Below are 16,126 nucleotides of genomic sequence, written 5' to 3' on the forward strand. Positions count from 1 at the left end.
TCAGACAACATAAATCGAATCACATTAAGATATCAGCAATCTTAGATAAGTCCATGATATTGGTAATTTAGCAGCTGAAAATAATGAAGATCTAAAGAAAATAAAAAATGAAGTGCAAATTGTGATATGCTGGTTTGTGCAAAGAGAGAGCAAAGGGATGGTCAGCTGACTTCATCAAGCAAGTGGAAATATATAATAAACAAGAAAAGCCTGATAAAAATGTGCTCTTCCTGTGATCAAAGATCCATATGAATGGAGATTGCACTCAGGAAATAATAAAACATCTTCTTCCAGGAAAAAAAAAAACATGAAAAACCCTGGAAAGGCTAATTAAATCCAGAGAAGCTGAATTGACTTGAAATGTGAAAACAGTTAAGCCAAAGGTGTTTGTAGTCCCAGCATATGGCTATGAATGCTGAGCCGTGAAAAAAGCTGAGCAGAGGAAAACTGAGGAATTGTGGTGCCAAACAAACAAAACCAATAAATGTCTCAAATTTTGATCAAATCAAATCCAATAACTGCCCTGTGATTATGAAAAATCAAGCTGCATCCAACATATTCAGGTCTCATCACAAGAAACAAAGGGGTCAGTGGCATTCAAGCTTGAAAAAGTTGCGAGATGAGAAGAATGTAGAAAGGAACGCAGCATTATGGAAGAGGTGATAATACAACTTCAGGAGCTGAAAGGCATTCTCATTGATAGAAAGACACAGCCATGCATTGTTCACTGGGTCATAAAAAGTCTAAAACAACTAATTGGTGTGGCACTTGGGCACCTGAGGGCTACAACAAGGTGTGCACTACTCTACTGGGGCAAGAGGGAGCACGGACCCTAACAATACCATCTCTTTTCTCCTCTGTAGCTTCTGAGAAGTTGTCCAGTGAGGGCATCTATGCCACGCCCACCATCAGCTAATCCACGCCTCTTCCAGTCAGAACAATATAAATTCGAGGGCTGCCTGAGTATTGTGTCTCAGTCTGAGAAACACAGTCCCTCATGACCTGCTATGAGAGCTGACTTACTTGAGATGCCCCAGAGGCTAGGAAGGTAATTATTGTGCCATATTCCTGTTGCACCACTGCACGCTCATTTTTATTCAGTTATTTGGACTTTGGCAGCAAAAACGGGGTGGCTCGGTTGGCACCCCAGCTTTTCTATGGTTCTTCTCTCCCTTACTTGCACCTCACAACAGATAAAACAATAAAAAGCAGGTGGCATCCATTGTTTAGGAAGAGGAGACATTTTTATACCTAATTAGCACCGTGCACTTTGTAAGAAGGCTTAGGATACTGGAAGTTGCAGGCTATGTCTCTGATCCCATATGTAGAAATGCTCTGTGAGGAACATGTTTTTAAGGTATTGGTTAATATTGTTTCAGGTTTTACTTGCTGTAATTCACTAATTCCTTGTTATTCTAAACTGACTTTTTTCCATTACAGCATCATGGTGAAACAGCGACTATACTAGCAGCATTGGAACAAACTGTGAATAAGACACACTTGTGCATAGGCAGACATGAATAAGTGAGTAAAGTGCAGTGAATTAAGTAAACCAATGCAGCCACAAAGAGAAACTCCACAGAAATGGTGAAGCCAGGTCTCAGGAGTGGTGAGGCAGCAAAACAGCCCTTGGCATTATATAATGATAAAACAAAAAAAGCAATCATCAAACACAACTAAAATTTACATTCATTTGGCTTACAAAAGGATCAGGAGGTACAGAGAGCTGACTTGAGGAACAATTTTGAAAATGATGATTACGGTATCTGTAGGGCGAGAAATATCTTCCTGAGGTAATATTTCAAAATGTGTTTACTATTAGATGTGCTCAACATCTGAGCCAAGCTTTTGCTAAACAGCGACCTCCACATCACCTTGGCATTAACTACAGTGCAGAGCTCTGTATTTTGCCTGAACAGTATAGTCATAGCGCAAACATCAAGAGGGAAAAAATAAACACCCTGCTCCTTAACAGCCATTTGAGATGGAGACATAAGACCAAGCAGAGCAGTCCCCCTAACAAAGCCATTGTGTGTCATATAGAGCTCCCTGTTAAGAATTACATGGGGAGTCTTCATTCAGGGCTCAGGGCAATCTGTGTTGTTAACATAACTTGAAGACCATGTATATTTGCTAAGCAAAGCAAAAGGAAGATTGAGAGACGCTGAAAATAACAGAACCAAACACAGAGAGTTTGTTTCGATAAATGAATGTTACAGTTTCCGTCTTTGCATTGAGCTTGCTTTGAGAAAGCAGAAAAAAATAAGACAGAAGACTGAACTTTAATGTTAGAGATTCCCTTATCACTATGTCCTGTCTGATCAAGTCCAGGTGAAAAGCAGCTGCAGGAAGAATGTCTCTTGAAATGTGACATGTTTCCAATCTGTTGCTCATCTTTTTGCAGGCTTATTAGCTCTTGGGGTAAGAACAGACTTTTTATAATCTGATTTGTATTTATTACGATGCATGATAAAGAAATCAAATCATATATTTATTCAAAGATAGTCGGACATATTAGCATTATCGACATGCACAATAAACTTTACAGAAGGAAATTCTACACAGAGGATTACATGCTGGCAGGACGTACGCATGAGTGGAATGGTTCTCAGTTTAAATGGTGTTATTCAAGTAAAGCAAGCATTCACACTGACTGTACTCCAAATTGTTCACTTATTTTCCATGGGTAAGGATAGGGCATTGTGTTACTGAGACAAAGTAATACTCTTTAACCTGACTTTTATTTATGAAAGACACTGTTAGTAAGAGAACAACATTTATCTTCTTGTGCACTGTTGAAGATGCACTTAAGAACTGGGTGCAGTGCAAGTGCTGGATAGGTTGCTCTCTCATTCACTCATATGGTGACAATTACCCTAAAATGTATATTTTTTAACTGTGGTGGGAAAATTAAAGTAATGGAGGAAAAAACTATGCAGACATGGAAATAACATGAAAACTTCAGAAAAGACTAGCCTTGTAAATGAACAGCACGGAAAAATATGTGTGGACTAGAATGACAATGATACCTATAGAACAATTCTTATTGAAATTTAATAACAAGAGTCACATTGTAAGGCTTTTACCGTAATTTGATTTCACTTGCAAGCAGTTGCAAAATTTCTTGGAAGCCAATTTCATTTTTAGTATAGTGCTGTAATAATTAGTGCCATCATTCAGATAAGTCATAATAACATTACATCTTTACAAAAGGGTAGGGTGTTTCTTGATGTCCTGGGTATATTGCCCATCATGGCCTGGTACATTCTCAAATTCTCATCTTCCCTGGTTCCTTACTGGTTAACTATCTCTCTGACCCCTTCACCATCCATATTCCTAACCGAGAATGGTAAACCGGAAGGCACAGACGCAGGTCTCAGTAAACCGGAAGGCATGGACGCAGGTACACGGTGATGGAACCATGAGACATGGTGCGCAGGCGCCTACAGCGCATGTCTCATAAACCGCATGCGAAGTCTGATCCACCGCGAACGAAGGAGTCAAGGCCCAAAAACAAAAGAGCTCAACTAACGTGAATGAGAAATGAAGCAACAACGCACCCATAGCTAACGACTAACGACACAGCCACACAAAAAAGAGGATTCTGCGCTGCACCCCAGAGTCAAACGGAAGAGGCTACGGAGGCCCCACAGGTCCACAAAGATAGTACAGAAGGCGCGTGAAAGTACGAAAGGCGCATGCGCCTACAACGCGCTTCTGAACTAAACGGCCACACTACACAGCATGGTCCACGCGCTTCTAACACACCTACGGAGGCCCCACAGTTCGACAAAGATAGTACGGAAAGCGCCTGAAAGTATGAAAGGCGCATGCGCCTACAACGTGTTTCTGAACTAAACGTCCACACTACACAGCATGGTCCGGGTAATAAGAATAAACGAACTCTCCGTATTAAACGTACGGCATCCTCACACGTCCAAACCATATAGCGTATGTGCATCACATTACAGTGATGCATTATTAACAGTACAACCACAGACAACGCTCCGTATTAGCAGTAAGTGCAATTATCCATTTTACTAACGGTAGACAACGGATAACTAATGGAGTCACGGTCACGGCTCCAAAACGATCCTGCTCAACTAACGGAGCTACAAAAGCGAGCCCGCATGGATACAAACAATAGACATGGGCGCCTACAACGCGCTTCTGAAACCGCGGAAGCAAAACTGTCTCGGCTCCAAAACCAAACAGCTCGACTAATGGAGCTACACAAACGAGCCGGCATGGACAAATACAATGTACATAGACGCCTACAATGCGCGTCTGAAACTGTGGAAGCAAAGCAGGCACTGATTCAAAACGAACGACCACAACTGGCGGAGATACAAAAACGAGCCCGCCTGGATAGAATCAATGAACGCAGGCGCCTACAGCGAGTGTCTGAAATGCCACAAGCAAAGCAGGCACGGCTCCAAAAAGAAAGAGCTCGACTAACGGGGCTACAAAAACGAGCCCACCTGGATAAAACAAATGAACGCAGGCGCCTACAACGCGCTTCTCAAACAACGCAACCAAAAGAGTCACGGCTCCAAAATGAAACATCTCAACTAACGGACATACAGAAGCGAGCCCGCCCGAATACAATTAATGAACGTAGGCGCCTACAACGCGCTTCTCAAACAGCAGAGTCAATAGATAAACGGCAAAGAAAGGAACGACAGATGGCCGCTAAACAATTCTGCCAATTACGCATTCGCGAGCGAAGCGAGCAGGGTTCTATAGCACTTTTCTGCTTAACATAGACAATGGGGAACCACTTCAACCACCACCAATGTGCAGCACCCACCTGTTGTACCAGTATGCCCACCACAAATTAGTTATTAGACAAGGGGGCTCCGCCCCCTGCTTGCTTCGCTCACCTACCCTCGGTGTTGGGTAACCCGAAATACATTGATGAATGTATGAGATATATTGGAGTGTAAAGGTGTAGATGACAAACAAAGGAAGTATATTCATTAATCCTAATGAATGTCCACTAATAGTGGACTCATTACAGAATGCGTTGTCAGCTAATTGGCGGAATTGTTTAGCGGCCATCTGTCGTTCCTTTCTTCGCTGTTTATCTATTGACTCTGCTGTTTGAGAGGTGCGTTGTAGGCGCCTACGTTCATTAATGGTATTCGGACGGGCTCGCCTCTGTATGTCCGTTAGTTGAGATGTTTCGTTTTGGAGCCGTGACTCCTTTGGTTGTGTTGTTTGAGAAGCGCGTTGTAGGCGCCTGCGTTCATTTGTTTTATCCAGGCGAGCTCATTTTTGTAGCTCCGTTAGTTGAGCAGGATCGTTTTGGAGCCGTGACTGTGACTCCATTAGTTATCCATTGTCTACCGTTAGTAATATGGATGATTGCACTTACTGTTAATACGGAGCGTTTTCTGTGGTTGTACTGTTAATAATGCATCACTGTAATGTGATGCACATATGCTATATGGTTTGGACGTGTGAGGATGCCATACGTTTAATACGGAGAGTTCGTTTATTCTTATTGCCTGGACCATGCTGTGTAGTGTGGACGTTTAGTTCAGAAGCGCGTTGTAGGCGCATGCGCCTTTCGTGCTTTCACGCGCCTTCCGTACTATCTTTGTGGACCTGTGGGGCCTCCGTAGGTGTGTTAGAAGCGCGTGGACCATGCTGTGTAGTGTGGCCATTTAGTTCAGAAGCGCGTTGTAGACGCATGCGCCTTTCGTACTTTCACGCGCCTTCCGTACTATCTTTGTGGACCTGTGGGGCTTCCGTAGCCTCTTCCGTTTGACTCTGGGGTGCAGCGCAGAATCCCCTTTTTTGTGTGGCTGTGTCGTTAGTCATTAGCTATGGGCGCGTTGTTGCTTCATTTCTCATTCACGTTAGTTGAGCTCTTTCGTTTTTGGTTCGTGACTCCTTTGTTCGCGGTGGATCAGACTTCGCTTGCGGTTTATGAGACGCGCGCTGTAGGCGCCTGCGCATCATGTCTCATGGTCCCATCGCCATGTACCTGCGTCCATGCCTTCCGGTTTACAGAGACCTGCGTCTGTGCCTTCCGGTTTACCATTCTCGGTTAGTAATATGGATTAATTATTACTAGCCAACCCGCGGCGTACCATACGCCGCATAATCAGGCCGCTTTTGTAATGATTTTTAAGCACAGGGAAAAAATTAACATTTGAAAAATCCGTAATGTAATAAACCACCAAGAAAAGTAACACTGTAACAATGCACAGTACGAACCAACGTACAATTGTCCGTGACTGAAAACTGGAGGACCGCCGTCGCGCCTTCTCCTCCCAGAGCAAGGGACGGGGGTGGACGGCGCTTGGGCGCGAAGGGCGGAAAGGGAGGAGAGGGGAAGGACGCCCATTCCGCCCCCTCCGTCATGCTAGTCTGCTGATTTCTCATTCAGTATGCACTGCCTGCTCATGTGCCCTCCCCCAACTCGTCACCTGAGTCGTTTTCCTCTTTGCACAGTCCACATGCACCTGTGAGTCACGTACACTTTTCATTGTTCTTTGCGGTTCTGGCTGCTTTTCTATATATAATCCACCAAATCACCCGACCATGGTAGTAGTGAGTTGTGTACAAAGGGCAGGGACTTAATCAGTGCGAGCATATGACTTGCACTTACTGGGAATTCCTCGTTCATGGGGAACAATTGCAAGCCCCGGTTTCCAGCACGAATGGGGTTCAACGGCTTACCCACGCCTCTCTGCGCCGGGTAGACATACGTTGATCCATTCAGTGTAGCGCACGTGCAGTTACCTGATGCATTAATCTGTATAAAATTGAAAGAAGTGTTGTTTCCATGAAATACATTTGAAGCGGTGGCCATGGAAGGCAAATGAACAGTCAACGTGGCTTACAGCTGGATTGACGCCATGTCTTGTGTCACCCGACCATGGTAGTAGCGAGGGGGAGGGGTGTGTGTGTGTACAAAGGGTAGGGACGTAATGAGTGCGAGCGTATGACCCGCACTTACTGGGAATTCCTTGTTCATGGGGAACAAATGCGAGCCCCGGTTTCTAGCACGAATGGCGTTCAACGGCTTACCCACGCCTCTCCGCGCCGGGTAGACAGACGTTGATCCATTCAGTGTAGCGCGCGTGCAGTACGGGACATCCAAGGGCATCACAGACCTGTTAATGCTCAATCTCACGCATAATTATTTATTGAATGCTAAACACTTCCGGAAAGACACAGTTGTCTAAAAGGGGTTGGTCTGAGGATACAACAGTAAGTGAATGAAAAGATGGAACTCTGGAGAGAGCAAAATACAACACAATAGTGAACCCGCGGCATAACAAACGCCTCATAATTATTTATTGATGGTTGAACACTTCTGGAAAGACACAGTTGTCTAAAAGGGGAGGGTTTGAGGACACAACAGAAAGTGAATGAAAAGATGGAACTCTGGAGAGAGCAACATATAATTGTCCGTAAGTGAAGGCTGGTTTTGGCAGATAAAGGCATATCTTTTTGAAAGTTTGTCCCTGTGCCTTATTAATTGTCATCGCAAATGCCAATCGAACAGGAAATTGTCTTCGGGTAAAAGTAAAAGGCAAATTTGAATCTGATGGGGTCAGGCATATCCGGGGAATAAGGACAGTTTGTGAGGTAGCAGCTGTGATAATTTTACACTCCAGTACATTGCGGTGAATGGTGGTAACAGACAGTCTAGTGCCATTACAAAGACCTTTTGCAGGCAGGAGGTTTCTGAGAAGCATGATGACAGATCCAATTTTAATTTTGAGTTTATGTGGAGGCAAGCCAGTAGGAGTAAGACTATTAAGAAATTCCTCGGGGAATGGAGTCCACGCTCGTGAAAGTCACCTCATTGTTAGGGATAAGTTTTAGCACTTGTTCATTAAGGTGTAGCGAGTCTTCGTTGGTGACGCTTAATATAGATCGCGCGCTGAGTTGTTCCAGAGTGACAGTTGAGAAGTCAATGTCGCCATACAGTGGTTGAACGGGATAAGAAATTAAAGGAAAACAATGTGAAGGCAATGTGACAGGTGTTCCGTTTATCCCGTCTCCAACATCAAGGAGCCATTGTGCGAAATGTTGTTCTTCAGGAAGAGCTTTCATATTTGTTGTCAGTGTAAGAACATGCATGTGACGCCACAAAGGGTGCTTGTTAATGCAACTGGCGACAGTAAGCACGCGGGAGCCACGCATAATGACGGGGAGAATTTGTCGGAAATCTCCACCCAATAGTATTGTTTTGCCTCCCAAAGGCTGCGTGTCACCCCGTGAGGTCACATAATAACCTGTCAACTGCCCGGAATGCATATGCGTGTGTCATTGGCGCCTCGTCCCATATAATAACTTTGGATTGTAGAAGATGTTGAGCATGTGGTGAGGAAGGTTTGATGTTACATGTGAAAGTAGTATTCAGCTTCAACGGTATTTTAAAAACAGAATGGGCAGTTCGTCCACCCGGTAATAATGTTGCAGCTATTCCTGTAGATGCTACGGTTGTAGGAATGTATCCCCTAGCTCTGATGGTATGAATCAGGGTTTTGTACACAAAGGTTTTCCCTGTTCCTGCAGGACCATCTAAGAAGAAGCATCGGGGATGGGAATTGCTATATGCAGTGTGTAAAACAGTATCAACAGCGTGTTTCTGTTCTGTGTTGAGTTTGTCGTAGTGTTCTACAGCGTGTGAGTGTTCAGCCTGAGCATTGAAGGTGGGAGATGAATGACACAGTGGAGGAATGTCAGTGGGGGGGTAGATGTAATTTGTGCAGGTTGAAGCCATGTGGTTGCAGCATGTCATTAATGTCAGCGAGAGCATACATGCAAGCGGTGGTTGTGGAATATTTTGTGAGAAAGTCTTCGGAAAGGGAGAGTTTATGCGTGTCCCAAAGGTGTGGAACGTTGTGTGGTTCACCGAAGACACAGATGAAAACAAACATTTCTCGCAAGAATCGTGGCATTCGTATCTGGGATGCCTCTGAAAGAGTATCATGCCATATCTTGTCGTCTTTAAAAAGACCTAATTCTTGGCAAGCTTCTTTGAAAGTGTCACATTCGACACCATTGACTGTCCGTAGATGGTGAAAACTTGTGACACCCACAGAACGGGTAAGGAGAAGTCTGAGGTAATAACGTTCAGTGTCGTTAATGGCAACAACAGGCATTCTACCGATCACTTTTGTGCCTCCTCTGATTCTCTTTTTCCATTTTCCAGAGGATTTTTGAAATGTGTAATGTTGTAGAATATCAGTGTGATGTAACTCTACAGCTTCAGGATCTGTTTTGTTGAGTTCAAACCATGCTAACAGCATAGTGTTTTTGTGGGCGTGTCTTTGGAGCGCTTGTTCCTCGTGACCCTCATGAAAAAAGATGATTTATTGTTCCGACAAATGAACTGGTAATCGGGTAATCACGTGAGATTTTTCTGAAAGGCTGTACTCATTCAAACGCCACATAGCCTCAGGAGCACTAACATACCTACCGTCAAGGAAAGTCTGTATTTCGTCATGTTGAAAAATATCATCGGCTGGCTCCCTATGAAGTGCAATTGATGCAGCATCGTGTCCTTTGTACACATACTTATAAAGATACTTGATACATTGAATGGACGCGCAAACTTCAACGTTAATATGAGCATTGAATTTCTGAGAAAGCCACGGATTGTAAGGAACTATCCAACGGTTGTCGATATCGTATTTGCCAACAACGGCAGTTCTCCCTTGTCTTCAGCAGTATATGGGGTATCCTTGTGTGTTTTCTTGAGTCTCTGCGTTGAAGTCTTTCGGGAAATTTTTGGTACACGTGCCATCTTTCATGCAAGGTGATTTGGCGTTGAGCGTGCCACACGGACCATGCACCATGCATTTGGTGACAATTTGGAAAAGTCGAGGGTGTATTTCAGGATTTGGAAGCTCAGCGCAGACATATTTGTCTATATCATCCTTGGTCCTTATTTTGGATTGTGAGTCAAGTGTAAGTAACGTATGGCAATGAGGCAATCCTCGTTTTTGGAATTCAATGACGAAGATGTAAGCGAGAACATTGCCGAAAATATTCTTTTCCAGAATATCTGTTAGAAAATGCCGCAGTTTGATATGAAAGACGTGAGCAACGATGTCAGGTCTGTGTTCTATTTGCTCATGATGGGAAATGGCGTTGTAGATTTCCGGCCAAGCAGGATTGCAGGTGAAGGTTAAGAATAAGTCAGGCTTTCCACATTTGTGGACAATTGCCATCGCGTCTTGGTAGTTCTGTTGCATGTACCTTGGACTGCCTTGAAAGGTAGAGGGAAGAATGATCAATTGTCCAGGGCGGAGGTCATGGTGATGTGCTTTCGCAGTGACAGCATCCATAAGTCCCCTGTATTGCTCTACACGCAAATGTTGTTGATGTGACCGAAGGAAATGTAAACGCGTGCCTTCTGTTCTGACATTTTTGCGTCGACGATGTATTGCTGGAAGAGTTTGCCACTGGAATGCAAGACACTAAATGAAGATCTCATGGCAAGCCTGAAAGCATAAAATTGGAGCTGTGTGACTCACGTTCTTTTCGCGGTTCGCTTTTCCTCAACATGAGTCAATTGTATGTGCCAGCCTGGATCTCCGTAAGAGAATAGCAGTGGATAAACTATGGGGTCACAGTTCATATTGAGAACAGAGATACGCTTGCAAGCATCTCCCGTTGGATATATGCAAATGTCACGTTGTGCAGGAGGTTCCCCGTCTTCACCTACAAAGATAGCAGCAACATCAGTTTGACAGGACGGGGCGTTATACCTTCTCATATCCAGACTTGGATTTTCCATGAACACCATTCGTACAGCAGTAACAGGGTTATCGTGAGTGATAATGTCATGCATTTGCATGTAAGACTTTGCGAAGGGATTAACCTGTCGTATCATGTTGTCTAGTTGAAGCAACAAAATGTCACTGCAAGCGCTATTACATTCATTTTGCAAACTTTGACTGGTAGCCTTAGCAGAATCAAAGATATATAGCTGACCGTATTGTAGTGACGTGTCAGGCTTGGTATATAAAGGAGAGACCTGGTGATAAATTTGACCGTGGATTCTGAAAGCATACGGTCCTTGTCCAGATGGTTGAGCGATGTGTGCGCCCATTGATGCGAAAGCTAAAGCAGAGTTGTATTCCCTGATATGATCACAGTAATTTCGGGACAGTGGGTTCTTGCCAGTCAACAGGTCTTCTAAAAAAAGAGGGGGTTTGGATAGCGGTGGCAAAGACACCTTGCCAGCATGACAACACTTAGTGTAATGTCCGGATTTGTTGACCTCTGCTGGCCAATGAAGAGCATTGCAAGAAGCACGTAGTGCGGTAAGTAGGCCAATGTTATGTTCTTGGACGTGAATAGCGGTATCTTCTTGAAAAGCTGCAGAAAACTGAATGAGATGTTTGTGCATGAACGATTTAGTGCTGTGTTGACACTGAAGGGAATTGGAATGAATTGTTTCGAAGCATTGCTGGCAATGTTCATATTGCATAATTCGTTCAGTGGAGTGTGTTTTTAAATGCATGTTGAGATATCTCTACACTTGGAACGTTTTTGAACAAATTGTGCATTGAAAGATCTGTTTGGAATGTGTTTGTTCAGTGGAGTGTGTGTTTAAATGTGCTTTGAGAGATTTCTGGCGCGTGAAGGTTTTGGAGCAGTGTTGACACTGAAAAGAATTCATCAGGGAATGTGTTTTGAAATGGTTAGTAAGGTATCTGCGTGTGTGAAAGTGTTTGTCGCAAATTTTGCATACAAATGTTTGTGTTGAATGGATCTGCATATGGTTGTGGAGATCCATCTCACCCGTGAAGTCCTCATTACAAAATGTGCAATTGAAGGTGAGAGTGGAATGAGTTCGTAAGTGTTTCTTGAGAGCGCGAGTTGTTTTGAAGCATTGCTGGCAATGTTCACATCGCATCATTCGGCTAGTGTTGTGTTTTTTTAAATGTGCGTTCAGATATCTCTGTACTCGGAAGCTTTTGGAACAAAAGGTGCAATGAAAGTCCTGTGTGTGTTCAGGGGAGTGTGTCTTTAAATGTTTTTCAGGAAGAGGAGAGTGGGCAGGTGACGTCACATTAGTGTGGCGAGCAAGTGGGTGTGCACCCTGTGTGCACATACCAACAGCGTCAAAAGATGTCACCAGAAGGTTATCACGTGTGTATTTGAGAGGCATGAGAACCTCGTAATGCCCATGATCCAAAGGACCACTAAAGAGCAGGGATATGGAGAGACGTTGGGCTGGATTGTAAATTTGAGGAGAGGCATGAGGACGTTCTTGGAAGTAAATGCTGATAGTAGCTGGAAGGATTTGGGACATTGCCACAATTTCTGCCTCGCCACCATAGACTCCGGACGTATTCATGTAGTCAGCGTATTGTTGAGCAGACTGTATAACAATGCCTCTGTGACTAACAACAACGGACACCACGTCGCCGAAGTTATCCCAATGTTGGCAAACAAAGCCAACAGCCATGTTGCGAAGTTTGAGAGCAACAGTTTTGTCAATGACATTTTTCCAGAAAAACCCGACTGACAGAAACAACCTGATGCAGGAATTTCTATAACATTGAAAGAAGTGTTGTTTCCATGAAATACATTTGAAGCGGTAGCCATGGAGGGCAAATGAACAGTCAACGTGGCTGACAGCTGGATTTGGACCGCAGCACAGACCAAAGCAAGTGAGTATGTGTTTGATGAGCTGTTCGAGTTGGCGGGCAGTCTCTGAGGTGCATTCCCTATCACGTGGGAGGAGGGGTAGAGTTTCTGGGCGGGGCTTCGTTGTTCCTTTCCCATGGTTGTCGATGGTGGACGTGGTCGGGTGTCGTAACTGAAAAGAATAATGAAAAGTCAACATGGCTCAGAGGTGCATGTGGACTCCTAGCACAGATGAAAGCGACTTATGGGGTGGTCAGTGAGTTGTTGCAACCGGGCACATGAGCAGGCAGTGTGAATGCCTAGAGAGCGAGGGTGGACGTGGGCCAGGGAATAAGGAGTGTTGGTGGGCGGGGAAACGTTTTCCGTGTTCCTGCAGGACCATCTAAGAAGACGCATGTTTGTCGTGGATGCGGTGGACACGGGCCGGGGAATAAGGAGTGTTGGTGGGCGGGGAAACGTTTTCCGTGTTCCTGCAGGACCATCTAAGAAGACGCATGTTTGTCGTGGATGCGAATTGCTGTATGTAGCATGTAAAACAGTTTGCGATGGTGCACGCGGTCGTGCGTCGTAACCGAAAAGTCAACATGGCTCAGAGGTACATGTGTACTGTAGCACAGACGAACATAAATGACGGCGTGTTTTCCGAGGCATCGCATCCAAGTTGGTGGGCGTGGCTCTGCGAGTTGTCGTCGTATCCAATGGACTTAGAGTTGGTGGGCGTGGCTGCCTTGCGTGCGTTCCATGGGTGTCTACTTGTCGGCGGCTTAGTGAATTATATATATAGATTGTGATTACAGTATATGCTGTAGTTACATATATTTTTGAAGCAGTTTAAATAAACACAACCAACATTATAGTGGAGTTATTGCCAAACAGGAACTGTCCAAGGTGCTGAATAGAACCCTTCTGACACAGAATGGTGCACTTTGTGATAAGGATTCATGGTATGGGTGCATGGATGCAAATGTTTTTTAAACAGCCTTTTTAAAAAGTATTGCTATGTTTACAAACTGTATCTATATATATATAAAATCCCTGTGTGCGTCCAGGTGTCCGTGTGTGGGTGTCTTCTGGTGAAGTGCGCATGCGCGGGGCACGGTGCGATGCGCGATATTACTGTCAGAGAAAGTTAGAGGCGTTTTACGGAAATACAAACCAGTATTACTGCGAGAGGAAATTAAAGGTACACAATACAGTGACGCATATTACAGCCACATACAAGCCAGTATTACTGTCAGAGGAGATTAAAGGCATATTACCGATGTGCACGCCTGTATTACCGCCAGAGAAAATTAAAGGTATATTATGGACGTACAACCCAGCGGACGTACAAGACGGTATCCTTCAATAAGGGTGCGCACAAAAAGGCGAGCCTCAAAAGGACGACCTCAATTGGGCGCAGTGAATAAAGGCATGCGTAAATAAAGATCTGCACCTTTGTTGCTCTTCACATATTCCAGAGCCATTTGAACTAAATTATCTACGAACGCCTTTATTCGCCACCCTCAATTGAGGTCGCCCTTTTGAAGCTCGCCTTTTTGTGCGCGCCCTTATTGAATAGAGCCGTACAAGACAGTATTACTGTCACAGAAAATTAAAGACACACAATACATGGCAGCAGCCCACGAAGAACGGTCAGCTCAGCAAGTAAACATCAATAAAAGAAAGGCTGAAAGAAAGAAAAATACGACCAACAAAAAGAATGAGGTCAAAGTTCCTTGCCATTTAATATAGACTGTTCCTACTAATGTTTATGCACTACTGTTCTAGCGCCCGTTATTGTAACGGGCTAAATGACTAGTATTTTTATAATTTTCTAGTGGATAAGATTCCAATCTTTTCTTCTCAAGTAAGTCAGGTGATGAATATTCTAAACCTTTGCACTGTTGATCTTTTGTAAATTATTGACCTTAATTTTTGATTAGATTAGCTGGTTTAGTTTTTGCCTCTGATTTTGCTTGATATTTATCTGCTTTCCAACCTCAGTACTGTTTCCATCTTTGGTTTTTGCTTGTTGATTGATCAGCTTTCTGACCTCTCTTTATATGATTATGTTTTAGGGTCTCTCAACTGCATAACATCACATCCTCGTCCAGGTGGTTCCAGTGCCTGTGGATGTCTTGATTTAAGAAATGCTTCATTCGTTTTTACTTTCAAGGACTCAACCTGTGGCAAAAAATGTCAATTGCAGCTCTGGAAGTGAAGAAATGGAATAAGTATTTGACATGATCACAATATGAATTAACATTACCTGGTTTTACCAAAGAGAACATTAAAAACCAGCCCTGTAAGGTGATCCATTGAGGGGAATACTCTTATGAAACTCATCACTGAATGTACTTTAATCATTACGAACTACTATGATATGGCATTGCAGCTTACTGCTGTACAATAAATCCCACCTGAGAAGGCAAAGATCAGGCATTGTACAGTTGACACAGGAAACTCTTTAGATATTCTTTAAAATGCATGATTATATCTTTCAGCCTTATTGCTTGCCTGTGAACATTGCACTTAGAGAGATGCAAGAATATGAGTTCGACTCCATGACACCTCTTCAGTCCTCCAGTAAACAGGTGCTAGGATTTTTACTCTAACTGAAAATGTAGAAAGTCATGAATACCTTGATTCATCTTACTACATAATCATCTCTTTCTGTCTCACTACTCCAGTCACACAGGACCATCTCTTAAGCTTGACCAGTGATAGCCTTCTTTTCCCTTACAAGACTGGGATTACCCAGTCAACACAGTTACTCAAAATCATTGGAATCTTCTATACATTATAGCCATGTTATGATCCCAGTGGATACTGTAATTGGTCATATCAGCTTAGTGAGCTATTTGTCCTTGTATGCCTTTATTTGAACTCCAATGGTCCCTGCTTTAAAATATTTACTGTTAACCAATGTAAGGTACAGAAATGCTCCATATATATGTACACTTCATGGTGCACCTACACTGGAGATTACAGCTAAAGGAAAATGTAAGGACCAGTTTCTCCCACAGATAATCCCTTAGGGCAACAGCATTTTTCTCCAGGCAAACTATGTATCCTCATATGGCTTCTTAGGCCCTGGACTAGATACTTTGGATTTCTGCACTCTTCTTATCTTCCTTTAGTTTATTCTACAAACCCCCAAATACTGATGAAAGTCCTGAGCACCAGTGAACAAAATTGCAATTAACTTGTTACTTTAAATACTGGCTTATGTTTCCAAGAACAAACAGTTATATAAGGCATGGGAAACAGCCTGTGGTGGCTCCTGTTTTTAAGTTCATTCACTTATGAATATTGTTTTAGGTAGCCTGATGGACTGTGGGTTTATGAGAAGGATGGATCATAAGATGGAGTAAACCATGGAGTCAAAATATTTCCTGCCTAAACTTCGGAGTGTGAGCATGCTGCTCTTTTAAGGTGAGATCTCAATGAATTTGCCGGAGGGCATATGTTTCTCTCCATCTTGTTATAACAACACATACAGTATAACATT

General features: G+C 43.5%; 1 pseudogene; it reads right to left on the minus strand.

The window, feature by feature from the left end:
• Positions 1-8,708: 8,708 nt before the first annotated feature.
• On the minus strand, positions 8,709-10,339 carry LOC114645454 (uncharacterized; annotated as a pseudogene).
• Between the last annotated feature and the right edge of the window lie 5,787 nt (positions 10,340-16,126).

Source organism: Erpetoichthys calabaricus, chromosome 2 (genome assembly GCF_900747795.2).
Source record: "Erpetoichthys calabaricus chromosome 2, fErpCal1.3, whole genome shotgun sequence".
NCBI lineage: Eukaryota > Metazoa > Chordata > Cladistia > Polypteriformes > Polypteridae > Erpetoichthys > Erpetoichthys calabaricus.